We start from the raw sequence: 21,918 nt of genomic DNA on the forward strand, positions 1-21,918 counted from the left end.
ACTAAGAGATCTTTAGAACAAACATTGCTTATAGTGTAGACTCAAAAATTATTATTATTATTATTATTATTATTATTATTATACCAGATTTATATAGCGCCCTTTTCATGATCAATTTCACGTTCAAAGGCGCTTTACATAGTTCAAATGCAGCCACACAGGGCGCATAAATTCATCCTCTAATAGTACAGACACAGAGCGATCTGACCAAAGGGACAGAGTGAGACAAAGCCCCCACGACAGAGAGATCAGAAATCAGATGCAGGCTTGTCCGGCTAACTTAGCCTAGCTCGTTGCGAATAGACAGCCTGGTTCTTTAACGTGCCCAGTGTATAAGCGCTGATACACGCAAGGATTGCCTGGGTTCCTGACCAGTTCACCTCTAGTTGGGTGGGAAACATTGAAAAGCGTTTCTGAAAATTCCCGAATAGCTGCCGGGGATCGAACCCCCGACCTCAGGATTGGAAGGCCAGTGTTCAAACCACTGAGCTATCCGTCCACTCTCTAAAAAAATGATCATAACCTTTCTTTTTGACTTAAAGTCCTGCTCCAGTCCTACCTTTTAACCTTAAATTGTCACTGAAAATTCTGACTATGAACTATGAAATAAAGTGTGACGCGTGACCGTTAACTGTTACCTATTGTAATCATGGGATGCATGCACACAATAGAATTTAAATAGCCGCGGAGCAGGGCTTTAACATGTTGACTAAGACAACATCCAATGCAGATCAATTTCAAAACTGACCTACAAATCATACAAACAAATATTTGACATAGTTTAAGAGAACTTGGCTCATACTGTGCCTCTACAATGTTTACGAGGTTTTCTATACTTTTCTATACATGTAATTAAACCTAAGTGTTCAGCTGGGTCGTTATGACACAATCTTTTAGGACGATCAAAATGTCCTCCAAAATGTTTACAATGTTTTCCTTTAATTTTAAACGATAGTTCTGAGATTTTACTAACGTTTGCCGGTCGGGATCATGAACTTTAAGCACGGAAGAGTAGGTTAAAAAGTATTTGATATGCCCTTTTAAACATCTTTTTATTGATTAATTTGTGAAAACGCATGCACAACACTTTAATCAAGTTCGTGCAAAATAGCGACTTATGTTCACTTTGGCCTGTTTCAATTATCGATAACAATATATCGATAATGGTGATTATTAAGAAGAACTCTGACTGACCGATTTGAAAGCCGATTTTGAATCAAAGTAATAAAGTTTCAGACTTGACTTAAAAACCATCAAGATAAATAATTAATTGAACACTCATTTGACTTGATGACTTTTATTTGTGTCGAAATAAAGTGATAATATATTATTTAAAGTATAATAAGGTCAGGAGAGTTACCTAGGTTCTTTTCTTTCTGTAGCGACTGACATATATAGGGAATATATAGTTACTGGCTAACACAATATATTTGGGAATGCAAAAGAATACAAGTTGCTAATAATCAACGTTCGTATATTTTCGCTTGGTTACACCGATTACATTTGTTTATGTCCTTGCATTGAATTGCGTCCAGATTCTAAAAAGTAAAATTCAAAATATATTTTTTCAATTATTCAACTTTAATTTAGTAAATAGAAGCATTATACTTTTTCCATAATAAAAGTTTCACAAAAAAATAGGCAGTCAATGATAAATGAAATGCAATGTCAGTTTTAACCTAAAATATATTTTTCTGCAACTGCTTACTCAAATTAACCAATATCTATTCAATTTAATTAACATATTAAATACGCTAACCGAGATTATGTTGCAAACTCTAAACGAAGACAGAGATCAGTGCTAGAAACTCTCATTGAAGTTCTGCGGCTAAATATATTGGCCCAGTTGTTCAAAACTTTCGTTAAGTTTAACGAATCATTAAGTTAACGGTCGTTAAATTTTGATTATTACGTTAGCTAACGAATTGTTGATTTTTCAGCGCTGTTACAATTTTCGTTAGCTAAGGAAGCGTTAAATCCTTTAACGAATCGTTTAAGATTTATTCTAACACGATCCGATTCATTTTTCTATTAAAAAAAGAAGGCAGAAAACAGTTGAATTATCTTATAACAAATCACTGCTCTGACGTCACAGTTATTACGTCATGGCGGCAAACGGCATAGCGGCGCGCTGGAAAAAAAAACGATTGAAAACGGGCAAGTATTCGAAATAATATATCTCATTTAGTGATTTGCTCTTGAATAAATCATTGTTTGTCGTTCAGATGCGTATTATTATATCACTCGGACTGCGAGTAGTTAGGGCTGGTGATCTGGTACCGGTACCGGATCACCAAGCGGATTGTTGCTAGGTACCAGATCACCGTCCAGCCCATCCGTTGCTAGGGACCGTCATCCAGGGTACCAGATCACCATCCAGAGGTACCGGATCACCATTTAGGGTACCAGATCACCATTTAGTACTATAATTATTTACCAGTAGACAATAAGAGAAAAGGTACTTTCTTTCATAAAAATGGAGTGGCCCTGAAAAGGGCCGTTGTGTTTCTGAGTAGCATCTCTACTCAGTGGTGCTATCAGCAGGGGCCCTTTGGACATAAGGGTGAACCCTGACTACCCTGACGTAGCGCCGACCCATGTATTGCTCCTCCATTCTTTGCCTTTCTGTCCGTCTCAACTGTTCTATATCTCTTAAGGATAGGATGATCCTTAACGCCTCATTCGTTCGACGTTGGGTATCCCTCCACCTCTCTTCTACCCTCCTAAGCGTATTGAGGATACTGTCCTGAAGAACAGCAGCTCTGGCTTCAAGTCGTTGTAGCTCTTCAATTGGCTCGGCAATGGACTCCATTGTGAACGAATGATGAACTGTAGGACAATGTACTTGCTTATATAGGGTTCGCGCGGACCGGATAGAGAATCAATATATTAGCCAATGAGATTTGATCTTACATGGAGGACCAATATCTACATGGCTAAGTTGAAAAAAGACCAGGACTACTGGTCTTTTTGGGGGATGGGTTTATGGCATCTTTACTACTATCCCTAGATAGGGAAAAATAACAAAGACTATTTTGTGTACACATTTTTTTATTGAACAAGTAACTGTATTAACAAAGAACATTAAGGGTACAAATAATCATGGTCTAACACATACAATTTAAACAAAAGCTAAAGCAAGTTTATCAGATTGATCTGCTGTACAACACTGACAATGTTCAGGTTTAGCTAGTGATCTAGCTTTTGCATACAAGTGTCCATAGAATTGTTTGAACCAAGTTCCTACATCTTTGTCAGCTAGTCCAGCTTCGGGTATTGTTGTCCAAGAAGGTCGAATAGCTTCCTCTAAGGGTGGTAATCCATAGGAGTCAAAGTAGATGGCTGTATTTTTTCTGAAGTAAATAGCCACCAAATGTTCTCGAGGTTTATCTGAGTCATGTGTGTTCACTATGTAAGCTTTCACATGACAAGGTTTCTGCTTCGGTAGTTGATCCTTAGGACACACTTCGCCATTGAGTGTTCTCAATAAAAACGATTTATCCAAGATGTATTGAAGTTCATGGGTATTCATGATTCCAGGCGTCTTTCACTCGATCTGCCCATATACTCATCCAGCTTTCCCGTGGATCTGACTGATGACGGACTAACTTGTCCCTTATATCTACCCACATATGCAGGGCTTGTACTTTCTCACTGCCATGCACATCCATGAGCTCCAGTTTTGGATACCATTTTTCCATGACATTGTAGAGATTCAGTTGATTGAGAGCTTTTTCATTGTACAGCTCCACCCACTCGTCCGTAGATGTGAACAAACACAGTTGATGCTGTAACTGACTGGGATTATCCACAATACATCCATAACAGTTCTTATGTACTTCATCGAAGATGAGTGTTTGAAGTTCTTCCACAACACATTCGTTTAAGGTGTCTCGCATATTCTTCAGTTTTCTTTTAAATATCGGTTCGTGGTATTTCACTTTCTTAGCATCTTCTCTGAGTTGTATGGCATAGGCATGATCATCCATGTTTAATAATCTGTGACGACTTCTCTCAATCCGTTGATTTCAATTTGATTGTCAAATTCTGCGTATACTATCACGTTCACGACACTAGGAAGATGTTGTGCAAACTGAAGATCTATCCTCAGATTCCCCGTTTTTATAGGGTGAAGTTGATCTTCCTCGCAACCTTGATCTGCGGTGAGATCAAATCCCCAGAGAGTGTAGCCACTTTTTTATTCTGTCATAGTCAGTCCAATCGACCTGTTGAGTCCGAGAGCTCCTGTTGCCTGGTAGAGTGACATGTAGGATCGCAAACATTCTCCATTTTCAAAATCTGGTCGGAAGGCTTTGTTGTGAATGGTTTTCTCGTCGATACTGACTTCTAGTTTAGATAAATGGAAATGTCTGAAATCAAACTGGTTGGTGGCGGGGTCCATTCATATCTGCATTTCTCACCATCCAATGATGGTTTTTTTGGAATCCCCAAGAAAGAAGTGACATTAATTTTAGATCTCGTCCATCGGGATCGTGAAGTTTTCCTACAGGCGGATCGGGATCTTAGGTTTTGCGGGCTAAGGGCCTGATTCAGTGTTGGCCACCAAGGAAGAAATTTTCAACTTCCGCACGTTGAATTCCCTTGTGGATATAATTTTCCTTCTGCTATCCCATGAGACAGAGGTTGGGGGTGGGCTCTGTTCAACTTGAGGCGTATTTAAAATTCCTTGGGGAGGATTTTCTTATAGGAATAAATGATGTAATTTCCCAAGGGTTCACAGGACCTTTTCGGCAAACGATTCTGCGCCCCTTTCCCACCATATTACTTCCACCTCGTGTATTACCTGCATATGCCGGGATGTTTTTTCCCCAGTGTTAAAACGCCCCTTTGTTGTCTTTACTTCTTTGTTGTGGACAGGAGATTTTAAATGTAGGCTCTTGGATGGTGTGTGTTTTGTGTTGCTAAAAATCCGTTATTGTTCAAGTACGATCAATGCTACTAATATATGTGAAAAAGTTTTGACCACAGAATTTTCAGTGCCACCTCCAGGTCTGTTCCATCGGGTTTAGTCACTTTAAATTTGATGTACAATGGGACTGATTCATATCTGTCCTTTTTTCCCCTTTTGGGGAAAAAAATAAATTCGAGGGGGGCGAATTTTTCGAGCCGAACTCGGGAATGTTCCTTCCCATTGCCCCATCTTGCATGGCTGACAGGTTGGGGGTCAGCAAAACATAAAGTTCTTTTTTGCTACACTCGCAAGAACCTTTTGCATCATATTTTTCAGTCAAAAAATATAAGAGGTTAGATTTTCTTTGTGAACGTTTTTTTTCCACGACCACTTTTGGGGAATCACCACCTCCCTTTTTCCACGATGTTAAAGGGGAGTACTGACGACGAGGTTTTGGTTTTGAACCTTTTATAGTTTTGATCAAAGTTTGCCCCGGGGTAAAGCGGTTTTTCCAACAGACTTCCCCCCGTTTTTCCCACGAGAAAAACCCCAGTCTTGGATTTCTTCCTAACATTATTTTTTGACTGCCCCCCCCCCTTCATGTTTAGGGCCCTAATTCCTGATCAAACCATGGGTTTTCAAAAGGAGAGTTTTTTTTTTAATAGCGATTTAAGATAGACCAAGTCCATGACCGTACTGGCTAAAAACACCACGATAAAAAGGGAAAATTTTTGTGATCATAAATTAAGTCGGATTTTTTCGAAAATGCAATTTCCATGTCTTGCCCCAAAAAAAACGAACGGTTTGTCCAGTGCACCCTTATATTTATCCCATTTCATAAAAACTGGATTTGGAGATGGGGCTAATGCAAATTGACAAATTCTTCGTGAACATGATTTGAATCTCTCTTGCTCGGTTCAAAGGAAAACCACACAAAGAATGGGTGTAAATTTTCCCCAAAAAGTAAAATCTGCCAGATCAGAAAAAATGAATAAATGATTAGTACTCACTTCAAACCACACCGGGGGAAAAGGATTTTCATCCCGGGAAATACACATCTCCAAGATGTTGACTTTTTCTCCTAGTTTAAATAATAAACTGGGGAGGAATGTTACCCACGCTGTGAATTAGAATTGAATTTTTTAGTCTCCTCGGTTCGGAAAAAAAAAATAGAAACACAAATAAATTTTATGGAGAATGTCATAAAGTTCTTTTTTGAATGCATTGTCAATTTCATAATAGATGCCTGGAGATGAATTCCCCCAGTTTTGATGCGCAAAAAAAAAAGTACAGATTATTGATTTTCTTACACTTAGCGGAAGGTAATTTATAAATTCCTTGCCAATTTTGGCAGGGGTTTGTAAAAAACTTAAAATTTTTAGATTCCTCCTCTGTCATTTGCAATTGAGACGAATGAGGCTCGACCAAACCCTTTTTCATAACATCTTTATTAAAATGAAGGGTTTTTGGGGTAATTTTTTTCGAATTCACCCTGGGTTTTTAAAAAATATCCCCTTTGAGCGTCAGGGGCACCGTTATGAAAAAACGAATTCATCGCTGGTGACCCCCCCTAGTTTTTGCAACGTAGGCTGTTTTATGAATTTCAAACCTGGAGTAGGTAAAATGTAACCCAAGTGTGACTGACAAAAAACCCAAAACCCTATCTTAGATTTCAGACAGAGTTAAATGAGGGAAAACCCCAGCACAAAATAAATGGAAAAAATCTGTAAATGTTATGAGACGATTTTTTGGCTCCGAGTTTTTTAAAAAGCGTCGTAGTATTGCTGTCCCCTCCCCTACCCAAATCAAATGAGAATCTTGTAAAAATGTAGAGTTTTTATAACAAGTGATTTCGGGAATCAACTGTCAAATTTTTTTGGAAAACCCTTTCCAGTAAATTTAAATTTTTTAATTTTTTTTCCCACCCACTTTCCTTGTGCACGAGAAAGGGACTGTTCAATTTTTCGTAAAATATCTTTGTCTTTTATGCGAATTTCAGGCAAAAAAAAGGTTCCTTTCTTTTTTTTCCCCACCCAAATCTTTAACGAAAGTTGGTGGCAAAGACGGCGAATGTAATGCCCGAAAATTCTTTGGTCCATTTTGGGAGATACCTAAGTCAAACGTTCGCTTTGTTTTTTTTGAGCGAACTAAATCACCCATTTTGACCGAGATGGGAAATATTTTGTTTTGACATACAATGTTGTGATACTTCAAGTTCTGTTTTTTAGCGCCCGGGTGTGGTTTGTTTGAATACCCCGATGAAAATATGTTGTGGGTTTGAAAAAATCTTCAAAAATACAATGTAACGCCGCGTTTTTCTTGTGTATATTCCAATTGCGACTTTTCAAACTTCTTTGAAATTTTCACAATCCTTGCTTTTGGTGTTCAGGATTTTTGTAGTGGGAAATGAATAGTTGCTTTAAAAATTTGAAAGTTTTATTTTGGATTCAGACCCCTTGTCAGTTTGAAGGTTTTTGGGGATGGGCCCTAAATTTTTAAAAATAGACTAAAAACGCTTGAATCAAAGTTTGACCTTTTTTTTAAAAATTTGGGGGCAACCCAAGGTTTTTTGAAACACTCAATGACACACAACAAATAACGAAATGATCATTGTCTTTCATTAACTTTGAAAATTGCTAAACCCGCTGCCACTGATGATCGATGCCTCCCCCTTTGTTTGCGTCTTTTAAGTTTTCGCGAATGGTTTTATGCAAGTGTGGGTTTTCTGCTTCTGCAACCATGTCTGACTTGATCTAAAGATAAAGATCTGATCTTTTTTTCGAGTGATCGATACTTTTTGAAACCCCCGAAAACCCGAGGACGTTTGGATGAGTAAATTTTACTTCCTTTTATGTCCATGTTAATAAGCCTCCCGCGACGGGGACTTGAGTTTTGGTTATGTTTTATAGACTTGGTGGTGTAGGTGGAAAGTAGGAATGGTCTAAAAAAATTTTTCCCCCATCGTCTTCATCCCGGCCCCGTCTTTCTGCCCAAAACCAGCGCTTTTCGTTGCCAACATATTTGGGGGGCATTAGATTCTCTCAACCTCGGAAATTTTCCCATCCTTTGGGGTTTTGGGACTTTGCGTTGTCGGAGGACATATTGAAAAATCATCATATTAGATCCAGGAATAGGTTTTCCGTTGTTTAAAATTTCCCCTGAGCATTCCAAATATGCTCGGGTGGCTTTAACTTTTTAAAAAGAAGTTTTTGGGTTACGACGCAGGGGAACTGGCACACTTTTAAAAATACACATGCAATGTTTAGTTTCTTTTCTGTTGTACAGTTTGCTCTTGCTTTTGTGAAAAATTTTGTGAGGTTGACTGCCTTTTTAGGGGCCCTTGAAATTTTGTAAGTTTGACCCTATAAATTTACTTTTTCACTTTAGACAATTTCCGATGAAGTACAGACCCATGTTTTTTTGAGCTCTGAGTTTGTGTGATGTTAGGGGTTTTGGGGGAAACTTGGAGTTGCTGTTGTCTGCTTTTTAGCGATTTTTCTTTCCCCGTTTTAAAGGGAAAAATGGCACTTCTTCTATTTATCTATCAATTTTTTTTAAAATGTTGTTGGCAAGGTCTAGCGAAAAAACAACAGTGGTAAAACCTCCTTTTGATTTATAGTGTTTTTCCTTCGAATGGGAACGTTTTTTTTGCCAATCCCGAAGTTTTGCGCCTTTGGGTGCAACTGGCATTTTGAACTTTTGATAGAGTAATTCCCTTTTAAAATATTTTTACAGATTCTGCCATGCAGTTGATCAGATCTTAGGCGCTTTCCCTTGATTAAAATTTTTTCCCAACCAGGCGTGCTTTGCCTAAAGCTAACATCTGGCCCCCTGTTTCTTTAAACGGTTTTTACGTTTTTGCAGTTCTTTTGCATGCCCTCTTTGTGACTTCCAACAACAAAATGATGTTGTTTCGGTTTTACTTGGGGTTTTTAGGGGGACAGGGCATCAAAGGCCGTTTTTTCAGCATCATGATCGACCTGATTAAATGTATACTTGTCGATTTTAATGGGGAAAACTGGGCAACATTCCCCCCGGAACCTGTAAAAGAGGAAAAAGGTGAGGTTGCCAAAGTGGAGTTCCAGAGAGTAAAGGACAGAAACATCTTGGGGGTTTAGTTTTTGGGACGGAGACGAGAACGAAATTTCTCCCGGTTTAATTTGCTTGCAGTCCATTTACCGGTTTTGGGGTCAAATAGGTTAAAAACCCTCTGTTTATTCACCACCACGTTTTTTCAAATTTACTTAGGAGTATTTAAAAACAGAGGATGGGGTTTTACTCAATGATCTCGATTGCATGGGGTTGGAGTTTTTAAAACCAGACTGATCTGATGGTGAGAGGTGATCTGACTGGCGTTGTCTGATCAATCAATCAGAACACGACTGGGTGTCTCATTGGCGAGCTTTGTTTTTTGGTGAAATTTTGTTGCAGTCCAAACGATCATCGAGTTTCTTATTTGGGGTGGAAGTGCTTGCCGTGGTCTTGCCCCATGATTTTGTCTTGTATTTTGACTTTCAAAGGTGACTTCTTGGCTGGTGTTTTAAAGATTCTTTTTGCAGATCTCGTTTTGCCCCTTTTTGATGTTTCGATTTCACGTTCTCTTTTTAACTTTTTTGGTGGTGGCGCTGATCTTTTCTTGACGCCTCGTCAAATTTCTCAAAGTATTTTTTCCGTCCCCCAAAGAAGTAGACTTCGAATCATTAAAACCCCCCAAAAAATCCACTACCACCCGCTTTCGTATCAATTTTTCGTTTGTGTCGGCCCTCCAGTTGGCGTCTGCTAAATGTTGAATTTATTCGATTTCTGTTATGAAATTCAAAGTCGTTTAGGCAGTTGAATCTTGTCTGTTGATGATCTTGGTGCTAACGAAACCATTTGATCATTTAATGCAGCCCGCTTGTAATAATTTTGTCGTTTTTTGAACATTTTTTTTTCCCACTGAGGGTTCCAAGGGTTTTGATGTGTAATCCATGAGAATTGTTTGAAATGAATACCTTTTTCCTATTCTATTTTTTTTTATTATCCCGTGTACCAAATGTCCTCGATTTCCTCCCCGTCACCCAACGAGGAAAAATTTGTTCTCGTCGTAGGGCTCGGGAGTTCTTGATGAAAATCAATACTAAATTTTCCCTGAGGAAGAAAGGCATTTTGATAGGTTGGAGTAAATGTGGAATTGAATTTGACTTGCCATACTTTGATTTGTCCTTTATCCTAGTATTTTGAAACAGAATCATGTAATGCGCATTCGATCGTTGTTCTGCTTTCTTTGGATTTTTGAAACATGTTCGGGTGAAAAAAACACCTCATTAGCTGATTTCCTTTTCTTGTAAACCAAGAATTTTTTTTATCTTTACGCCGACATGTCTCAAACACCCCCAAATGGGAAAATTGGTTCGCTGACAAACCATCGTCGTCGTTGGGGTCATTGTTAAACTTGATATAAGATCCTCTTTTCTTGCAAAGGGGGAGGTACTCTGCCATTCTTTTTAAACACAAACCCCCTTGTTTGGTACAGTTTGAAACAATCCCTTTTAAACTCATCAACTGTTTGACAAAATTGTGTTTTTCCGACCCCCTTGGTCCAAAAAAAAAAAATATTGCAAGTTGTTGAAAAAGTAAACCTTTCTTCCAGATGGTTTCAAAAATAAAGACAAACATTCTTTTTCACATGTTATTTATACGTAACCATATTTAAAAACAATGTTGACCCCAACAAAAACAATAGTTAACAATTTTTAATTTTTGGTATACTTTTTTCCTTTATTGTTTGACATTTGTTGTAAACGTACCGGGCATTCAGGGAAAGCAAATTTTGATGTACATAAATGCACCCCCAAAGTGACTTTATCTTTTGGGAAATGTTCCCAAAATTTTTATTCACTTTGGGGAGGTTTTTTTGTTTGTTTTGGGGTTTTAAAGCCGTTTTTTAATAGAAATTTTTTCATGTACGGCGGGCAGTTAATAAACCGTGTTCCCGGTTCTGTCCAGTACAAACCGTTTTCCGCAAGAACTGCCAACATCCCACATGAATTTCAGGGTGGGGATAATGAATTTCGACACATGTCGTTTATCAAATAGTCACGGAGAAATACGCCCCCCCCGAGGGTCGAAATCGCGACCCCCCTGATCCGTGCCAACGCTTTACCTACGAGTAAACGGGCGGCCCCCACTTGGTGAAGGAGATCGTTTCTTTTATCTTTTTCAAGTTGTTTTAAAACCGTTTGACTGCTCCTTGCCCCAAGTGCTGCGGGAATAGTCCCCCATCGTCAACAAATAATATTTCTTTACAATTGTAAAGATACAATGATTACCTGGTGTTGTTAATTCTTTTTTTACCCCGGCTTTACAAAACATCCATTTCACAATACTGTTTAATGTACTGCGAGTGCTTTGGCATCAACGTTTCCAATGTTTTTTGTGTGTTTAGGGTAATGTCACCCCCCGCAATTCCCTTTAAATCTTTGAGTTTGAGAGACAAAAGTGCCTTGTTTGACATCATGAATTTCGAATGGCTTTTTCTGTTGTGTGGCTCCTATTTACATTGTCGATTGCATGGTGATACACAAAATAGTCGAATGTGGATGTTTGGCTTTATCATATCTCCCTCCTTCACTTTTGGGTTCCGTCTGATGTCACACCACAAAACGAAATTGGGTTGCAAAGGTGTTCACACCACTCAGTTTGTGTCAGGTAAATTTACTTGTATTTTTGGAGCATGTACATCCCTGTAGAAAAATCAAACCCTGTCTGCCTTACTTTTGATATGCCCTTGTAGTGACGAGAGACACTTCTCTGTTGCGAAAACGAAAAATGAACTTTCTATCTACCAAAAAAAATTTTCTGGAAAATTTTTCCCCCATTCGGAATCGAAACACTAGGGGCACGATGGGGAATTCTTTTAAAACCGGGTCTCTCTTCTTAATAGGTTTGAATAATTCTTCAAAAAATGTCTGACGAAAACCAAAATGTATTTACTTAATGTGTTAACGCCCCTACTTTGTGATGTACTCGCGAACTTCCCTTTAGTTCAGCGTGAGGGGGTTGTATGTTCTCGAAACTCCCCAGTTTTCTCCATCTTTATGGTAGAATGCTAAAGTCAGAAGATGAGTCTGTCGGGCCAAACCCTTATATGCATTTTATGGACAAAATCAAAATTTCCCCCCATTCCCTTTTTAGGGTGGACTGCATTTTAAAACCCTATCCTTTTGATACCCCAAAATCTATCTGTGGGTGGCCTCTACTAGGGTTTTAGACCCGGGCCCAAAAAAGATTTCTTAGATTTTCATTCTGTGTGAACTTCACCAATTTGCTTTTAAAAACACTTTGTAGGTTGTTGATCCCATTGTTTTGCATTAAAGTTCTCTGATTTCATATTTCCCAAACGGTTCATCTCGTAAGGACTTGTCGTCTTCATGATACACATAGCACGATCCTTTTCTTGACATTGCAACAGTTTTGTAAATTGAAAATATTGCTCACTACATACGTAAACTGCACTGTTGTCAGTAAATCTTGATATGTACATGTTGCTGAAAGGTGTTTCTCTTCCATAAAAGAATATCTTCTCCTCTGTAACCCTAATATTTTCATTATATCCGTTTGTCTTAAGTAATAACATAACTTCTTCTGTTGTTAATACCATTTTATTCAAGTAAGTAAATACCAAGCTTTATCAATACAACATTCTGATTCATTCAAATATGTACGTCCGACTCATTTGATGCCATGTCTACGACTGAACATATCCGTAAGGCACGGTCTTATATTGGTCCACCACAATACGTTTGGTATACACTGAACGGAAAGTCTTGGTCTGGAGTTCACTGGTGATCTTTCTATCTCTGTGTCTTTTGATACGGTATGGATATTCAACGAGTTCTGAAAAGAATTCCCTGTTTTAGACAGCTTGTATCATACTGTTGAAATTGACTTTTGGGGTGGTATTGTAATCGAGGGTAATGCCTTTGACCTTGCACACCGTGTGGCGTTCCCCATTGACAATGTACTCGTACCCGTAGTTTTAGGACCCAGGGCAACGTACTTAACAATTCTTCCATTGGGTACTTCATCCGTCCACTTTCCCAATCGACTGTCTGTAATGGGGATGTTGTATTTATCCGGGTCGTAAATGTACATACAACTGTGTGTGTCAAAGTACAAGACCCGATCCCCTAAACGTTCCAGGACTGAGTACAGTTCTAACCTAGCATAGGCAGTGAAAAACGCTGCAACTACCACATTGGCCGCAGCATGGGGTTCTGACATATCCGTGTAATCGGAATAATTGATCAGAGAAAACTCATCATGTTCAAAGAAGTCGAAGTAGTGGACATTTTTTCTAAGGGTCTGACATGATCTCGTATCACCTGGCTTGCTTGTCAATGTATTCTGACTTGGGCAAGACATTGTTTTTGGCATTTTGTCCCCAGAGACAATTCAGCATGGTTTTGGCCACGGCCCTTTTGCCTGGATTCTTCTCTACATCTTCAAGGATGACACTTTCGGCCTGAAAATAGTCGCTTTTGAACTTATTTTTATCTGCCTGAGTCTTGTAACGTGTCGCAGTAATCGCACGGTTCAGTGATATCCTTACGGATACATTCATCGCAAAAGCGTTGAGCACAACAAAAATTTGGTATGTGCTCACTTGTATCGAATGTATTTAATGGAATTACGGGTCTTGTTTGGATATCCTGCATCTGAAATGATACCTAAACTGTTTTCTTGCAATGTGTTTTTGCGATGGGCACAATAACAGACTTGAGCCAAAGTGACGGTAAAAGGATTGATATCATCACTGGCCATTAACTGATGTTGAAACTCGCCAAAACCCCTCCTTAGAAGATCTACATCTGATCGACAATACTTTTCCATCTCCTTTTGAAAATCAAAGATGGAATGTGTGTTGACCTTTTCCTGATGCCATTCTAAAAAGGCTTCACGGGTTTCGGGTTTCATACCGCCAGGATGATAGTACTCTGAGTCTAAGTAATGTCCCACATAATTCTGGAATTCAGCTTTGTTAGCCCAATGTGGAAAGTAGCCTTTAGCCATTTCAGTAAGACCAAACGTTTTCGGAAAAGCTGACAATGGCATACTGAGAAAGCTCAAGAAATCAATCATTCTCAGTCCATGACATTTCAGGGAAAAGAGTTTGCTTCCATTCATGATGACCTCGGGTTTGGTTGTGGTATGACTGACAATATACCGCAAGATAAACTGACCATCATACCCTTGAAAATTGTGAGCTATGACCGTGGATCCTTTGTGGGTGAGTTTAAATAACCAAGTGCAAAATTCAGTCACGGTTTCATCACCCCTAAACAACATTTCCCTGGGTTCAGGTTACGTGTCGCAGTAATCGCACGGTTCAGTGATGTCCTTACGGATACATTCATCGCAAAAGCGTTGAGCACAACAAAAATTTAGTATGTGCTCACTTGTATCGAACCGACTCTCAAAATCAGAAAAGATGTAATCTGAAGGACCTTCATGGTTTGGTCCAACAATGGCCTTACAATACCTACATGTCTTAGACCCTGAACAAACATGATCTCTCTTCCTACCTACAACAATTCTATGACATGTTTGACATTGCCATACAGATTCACAAATACTTTTCTTTTTGTGTCCTGTGACTTGCTTATGTTTGTAATAACATTCAACACTTTTAAAAGTAATCCTACAGTCACTACAAACCACCTGTACGCCAGGTTCACAGAGTTATGTCGGATAGCACTGACAAATGTTTTGTACTTGTGCTGTTCTCGATTGTTATAGCCAATGTCACAGTATTCACAATAATAACTATATGGGTGGTTTTCAAAATAATGAAGCAAAAGTGTGACATAGGGGTTGAAAATTCAAACCTATTTCTTATGGTGGTCACCTATTTTGAATGATAGCAAATACTTCAAATTTCAAGGAAATAACTTTGGGAAAGTGTTGAGAAATACCAGTAAGAAAATATTTCAGCCTTTAATTCGAAAGTTCAGTGAATTTCCAGTAAGATGGGTGACAAATGTTGTAATGTTTTATGACAAGGAAATATATATAACAGTATTTTTTTTCAACATATATGATAAGTAGTAGGTGTATGTGTATGGTTTGAAACTTATTTAATCAAATGTTTCTGCACAAATCTGACATGAAAATGAAATTTTACCTCGAAAAGTTGTTGCTGAATGAAAAATAATTAACATATTATTATAAAACCTATTTTTTTTTCTCGCATTTTGCATGTTTATAAACCACATGCCAAATTTCAAGAATGTCCAGTAATTTTAATTACTAAAATTGTCAACTCAAAATTGAGTTATTTTACAGATGCACAGGGGACACATACTGAAAATCAGTGTAATATTCACTCATTATTAGTTTTCTGTTCATAAAAAGACTTATGGTGATCAACTTAAGACAAATCCTATCAAATAATTAGTTTATTTCACAAAATAACTACAAAACTGAAAATTTTCACAACAAAAACATGAAAATTCAACAGCATGTAACGCTTTAAATGAAAAATTAGTGACTTTAAACATAACTAACACACTGAAATCACTTAGTTTACATGAACTGCTTATTCAGAGTAGAAAAATGACAAAATGCCATGCATGGTAAAATAGAATAGTAAAATTCATACATACTTTATAATGTTACTAAGAAGGTGCACAGGGGACAAACTGCAGCAAAATATATGTTCATAGAATATGTTCATAGTAAGTAAAATTCTTTCAACTATACAATATTCACCAGTGAACATTTACATATTTAGGTAAACTTAAGAGCTTAAGAAGCAATACAATTGATGTTTCCACTTTTAAACTTGAAAATTGGCAACTTTGGAAAAAAATGCAAACAGTGAATTTTAAGTTGTCCAGGGTTTCTTATTAAATGCTAACTTATCAAGTATTGCCTTAATTTTAGGTACACACTGCTAAGAATATAGAACTGCCACCACATATTACAGTAATGCTATGATAATTGATGAATGTAAAAAAAAGGGTTCACAGGGGACATCACTTTTGGCTTTGTGAATTTTTAACAGTCCTTAATATGTGACACTGAAAGCTGCTTTTGTATCCATTGTAACTCCCTTTCAAAGAAAATAAAGTAAAAACCCATTTCATTTAAAGAATAAAAGAAATCTGACACTTAACAACTGAAAATGTGCACAGGGTCATTTTTGGGTGTATAGACATTCATCAAGATTCTTATAAATTTGATTTATTAAACAAAAAATCACATTGTGTCTTCACAGCTGAAAGGATAAATGTCTTAGAAAAACATTTAGGACTTAAGAAAAGTAATGGGGTTATGAAATTGTAGAGTTCAACATTTTACTTTAGTATTTTTTCACTAGTTTTTTGTGAAGGGGGTTCCATCACAAGATGTGAAATATTGGTAAGAATAACATGCAGTTAATGAACAAAGTATTTTGCTTAAACTGTGCAGTGTTTATTTTACATAAAAAAGCCAAAGCTGTAACAGTAAAGCTTGGTTTGAAAAAGTAAAACACAGTTGAAAACTATCCTTCATGTAAAATGTCACACTTTTTTGGGTGCACAGGGGGCAAAATTAGCTATATAATTTAATATAACTTTAAAACTGCTTAAGTCATTAAGCTGAAATTGCAAACATTTATTGACTACATTGATTTGGATATAACGTGCCCGAAAACACATTCTAAAACTGAACTGAATTAAAGTAAGGAGAGAGAGAAGAAAAAGCTTCATTATTTTGAAAACCACCCATATCAATAGAATCCCTTGATCAAAGTGATGGTGTCATAATGTCCTCCGTGCTGGTATACGTGTATCACTTTACTCCCTTTCCTCATGGTGGGTGGGGTAAACAAATGTTCACTTTTACCATGTTGAGTGTGAACCTTGATAATATAGTCTGGGTAGAGTTTGGTTTGGATTTTCTGGTACTCCTCTATTCCGCACGGCTGATCGTATCCGATTCCAGCACTATCCAATAACGTCTGAGCTTCCTTCTGTTGTAAAGATTTCTTGGATTGTCGTATCATGTTCCATCGTTTTTTCCATTCCTCGGTATTTGATTTTTTTGTGCTTGGCATATACCTACAACAATGGATCGTGCCAAGCACATGCTGTCATTAGAATTGTCAATTTGTATGACACTTTGTTTGAGTTTTGTCATGTTCTCTATACTGACATTTGATCCATGATGCATATTTCGTCTGGCTTTGCCGGATCCTTCGGGCATGGAAATATGAGTGATTTCAGCATGCAGTTGACCATCATGAATCTTGAAATCTTCATTGCTTTGCATGACATTTTCAATTTCTTGAAGTTTCCCCTGTCGCTGCTGACGTGTATTCCAAGTTTCAAACCGGGATGATCAATTGAGACTCGAACTTTGTCTCTTGGCTTGGTCTGACACTCCTCTTTCATCTTGTCTACCATAGCATTGAATAGGTCGTAGGTAAAGTCATACGGCTGGTCATAGGGTTTGAATGTGACATCGTACACTTTACTTTGCGTCTTGAATTTTCTTGATTTTCGCTCCATTCTGGGTGTGATGTTAAAGTAGTTGCTTGCCAGGTCGTATCGTTTCTCATCGTGTTGGTCTTGTCTTGCTTGTTTACGTTTTCGTTCTAACCCCTCACGCCGTTCTTTTCTACTAGCTAAGATTTGTTTCTTTTTAGTTAATGATAAACGATGCTTCTTTAGTTCTTCTTCATCATCTTTGCTGCTACTCGAAGTATCTGAGTAAGGTACTAATTTACGTGGTGCTGCCATGTTTTGCCTAGGCAGAAATGACACAAATCCCTTGATGACTGTCCTTTAATACTGACAGAAATCAAGCTGTCTTGATGACCTTGAAAAATCCTATAAATGCGGGGACTGCCAGCACATCGACATCAGTTGATCTCTGAAATCTGAAGAGACAAGATGGAAAGCAAAACTTATGTACCAGTACAGAAAGAAGATGGGGCTGATACCATCTACTATCAACAGCCAAAGGATGTGTTGTTGGAGAAATTAAAGAAGCATATCAGAGCTATGAACTGGTTGATCTACAACAATGGAAAGGACGTTTGTTACAATTACAAGGAGGAAGGACATTTTGCTAGTCAATGTCCCAACGAGCAAAGCTACACGAAGAATCTGAGATGTTACAACTGTAACGAATTAGGCCATTTTGCTAACAAATGTCCCACTCGACAAGCAGGCGATAGCAAGGACACACAGCCGACTTCAGCCTACCGTAGACCATTATTTCCACCTGTCGGAGGATTTTCTGACAGCCTACCACCAGTACCACCACGCATGTACAAATGGTCAGATATTGCAGAGGCGAAGGAAAACACATTCAACTTTGGTTTTGACTCTGTACCCCCTGTCGATCCGCGACAAGGTTTTGTTCCACAGAAGCCAACTGCAGGTGTACAAGGCATTACGAAATCACCTAGAGCATATGGAACATTTGATCTGATCATACCAACGGTGCCTCAGGGAAATACGGTAGAGACCCCACCACAAACAACCGAGGAACAGTAGACTAAGAAGCGTTTCATACTAGTAAGAAAAGCTAGTAGTAAGAAGAGCCAGGGAGAACCCAAGCAGAAGCAGCCAAAGTTATAAAACAAACAAAGACATTGATTATTTTAAACAAAGTTGTGTGTTTTTTCTTAAAAAGTTGTATCTTTAATAAATTAGTTTAGAAAAAAAAGATAAGTTGTTTGTTGTTTCTTTCAATTGACAATATACAAGGTATTTTCTACTCTAACATAGTTGGTTGGTCCTTAAAAGGACCTTTGTTAAAGTCAAAGCTTAATAAAACTCAGACAAGTCCGGGTATAAATTATTAAGCTTGACTGGTTAAGTCTTAAACTCAGTCAAGTCCGGGTACAGGTTTTTAAGTTTAACTCTGTACCGCGGACGTGGCCACTCCATCCCACGTCTTGCAAAGAAGGCTTTCAGACCAGCCTGCCTCTGCCTCTTCTCGATCTCTTCGTACACCCAGTCAGGGGTCCGATCCTTCTTGATCAACCGGCGTATCAAACGAAGAAGTTTTCGTAGGCCCATAGTGAATAGTATATCCTATACCTTTTAGCAACTTTGTATATAAAGTAAAGGCACGAACTGGATAGAAAAACAACGGACTGTTCAGAATCAAGTTTACATATTTAATTTCAACCAATCAGAAGAGGGCTTACTATACTACCCTTGGGACCTTATACCACTTTGTTTTTTTTTTCAATTTGTTTTGACAATATAATGAAGGTATCTTTCTGAAAAGATATGTGTAGCCCTGAAAAGGGGTGTTTGGTTTAGGTTTGGAGAATCTCCAAAACCTAATGCACCCCACGACAGGTCGGGCAATACTGAAGGTTCTTCCTTTTGGAAGGACCGCCTTGGAACGTGAAGGTCGGCTGATCGTCTCCCTCCCAGTCCGACCCTTCAACGCCTGCAGATTGGCTCTGGTTCACCTCCTCAACCTTCCCTGCTCCATTAATAACAATGGGGTTGGTCGGGTTGTCGCCTGGACCCGCTGCTGGCATGGCTGGCTCCTGCACCCTCATCTCTGTATACTCCTCCACCTCCTCATCCTCGGTCTGGGTTGCAGTGCTTCGTAGTCTCTGCAGAAGCTCAGCCTCAGCCTCCTGGATGGCTTGCCGGAGTAACGAGATGTCCATCCCCAACCTGTCGTAGCTCCTCCCAATGTAAGACAGTCTACCTTCGAGCTCCATTGTATCGTTTACTGCCAGAAAGTGCAATGAAGTCTATGGAGCACAGCGCTATATAAATATAAGACGCGCGAACCTAATAGAGAGCACTATAAATGACGTCAATTTTCTGTACGACTAAATGTAACGTTAAAATGGCTTATTTGTGTTTCTTGACGCTACGTTTTTTCTCGACTGCTCATTGATTACTCGTCCGATTTTAATGAATAGACCCTTGTTAGAAAGGTCTAGACCTAGGCTATACAATGCTAATATGTAATGATGAAAATGTTGACTACGAAAAAAGACTGTAGGAGAAAATGTAAAAAATACGTGGATCTTAGCTCATGTTAAGTCTTAATTAGCCAATGAAAACACATGTTACATCTGCATCATGGCTCTATGCAGGGTATATAAAGGCGGTGCATCCTACGTCCAGGTCAGTTTTTGAAGGATGGAGGATATCTTACCTTCTACCAAATCTATAATTGAAGAAGTCATGGAGGCAACAAATATCATTGAATCGTATACACAAACAGTACCACAGATGAATACTTATACACCGAATCATCAACCCGTGTATACATCGGTAACTCAGAATACCATGCAGAATGGGGTAGATTCATATTATACCTCACCACAGGCGAATTTTACACAACAGTATCAACAGTATCAACAGCAGCCACAGCAATAAGCTCAGCAACAGTCACAGCACCAGCAGGCACATATGGCGTACCTGAGTAAGTTGAAACATCTATACTGGAGGAGATCAAGACTGTCAACATTAATCTGGTCAAACTCAACTCTACTATCAAGGAGAGTCGAAGACGCCATCGGACGGAATGTGATGTGAAATTCGAGGCAGATCAACTTACAGTTAATATCCTCTTCACTTCTCCAACATCGACCTAGCAGGAGAACATTAAGGGTGAAGAGCAGGATGTCAGCACACATTCGAACAAAGGGTCTCTATCGGATGATCAGGATGAGCCAGTGCCAAACAAACGAGTTGGATCAACAGGAAGAGGTGCACACATGAAATCTATCAACAACCGCAAGAAGGCCAAGAGGTAAACACAACTGAAAAAAACACAAACGGCCCTTTTCAGGGCCACTCCATTTCTTTTCCGAAAGAAAGTACATTTTCTCTTATTGTCTACTGGTAAATAATTATAGTACCCTAAATGGTGATCTGGTACCATGGGTGGTGATCTGGTACCCTAAATGGTGATCCGGTACCTCTGGATGGTGACCTGGTACCCTGGATGACGATCCCTAGCAACGGATGGGCTGGATGGTGATCTGGTACCTAGCAACAGTCCGCTTGGTGATCCGGTACCGGTACCAGATCACCAGCCCTTACTACTGCTGCGCCCTCGTGATATAATTCCTTCGCATCTGATTTCCAAACAATGGTTTATTCAACGACAAATCACTCGATGAGATATATTATTTCTTAAACAACGACATCATATCCCATAATACACCCCATTTTAAACTTCATCTTATAGCATTGAAAAATGCTTCAATACCAAAAATTGTGTTACCTGTTGTGTAGCCTTTCATATATTGTCCGTAGTCCTGTTTTTCTGGCTGCATGCATATTATTTGTATGCAGTCCCCCTTTCTTGTAACTAGCAATGTCACTTGCTTTTGTAGATTTTACTGACGACAGCACTTTTAGTTGATTGTTGTTCTAGTTAAAAATACAAAACAACAAGTCAACACTGGCTTTTCCAATAAATTATTTGGCATTTTAACCATGTTCAACGAGGACAGGAAGTAGAACGATGAAGTTTTAGATTTATTTATAGGCCCTACTACAGTAATAAGTCTCCCTGTAATCCTATCATGTTTCAGTTAATTTTATGGACTATATTGTGCATAACATGCTTGACCCTGTCAGTCTTTCAAAACTAAAATAAAATGACATGAAATCATCACAAACCAATTTCCAGTCCTGTTCTTCAAAGAAATGTTGTGAAATACTCAAGTTTTGAAAATAACTGGAAAATATCTTGACATGGTAGCCATCTTGAATTTCTTCGTTAAGTCTTAACAAACATTTTAAAGTACGTCCTTAGGCAAATTAAAATTTGCGTTAAATTTATTGTTAAACTGCATAGTTTAACATAATTATTGTACTAACATTTCACCAACAACAGATTTTTTTAACGAAACACATTAATGAAATATTTAACGTAGCTTCGCTAATTTAACAAAATGTGTATGGTTAAAAGTTCTGAACAACCGAACAGTTTAACAGTAACAAGATAATTAACGAGCCATAAGCTATTTAACGATAACA

Source organism: Mercenaria mercenaria, chromosome 13 (genome assembly GCF_021730395.1).
Source record: "Mercenaria mercenaria strain notata chromosome 13, MADL_Memer_1, whole genome shotgun sequence".
Taxonomy (NCBI): Eukaryota; Metazoa; Mollusca; class Bivalvia; order Venerida; family Veneridae; genus Mercenaria; species Mercenaria mercenaria.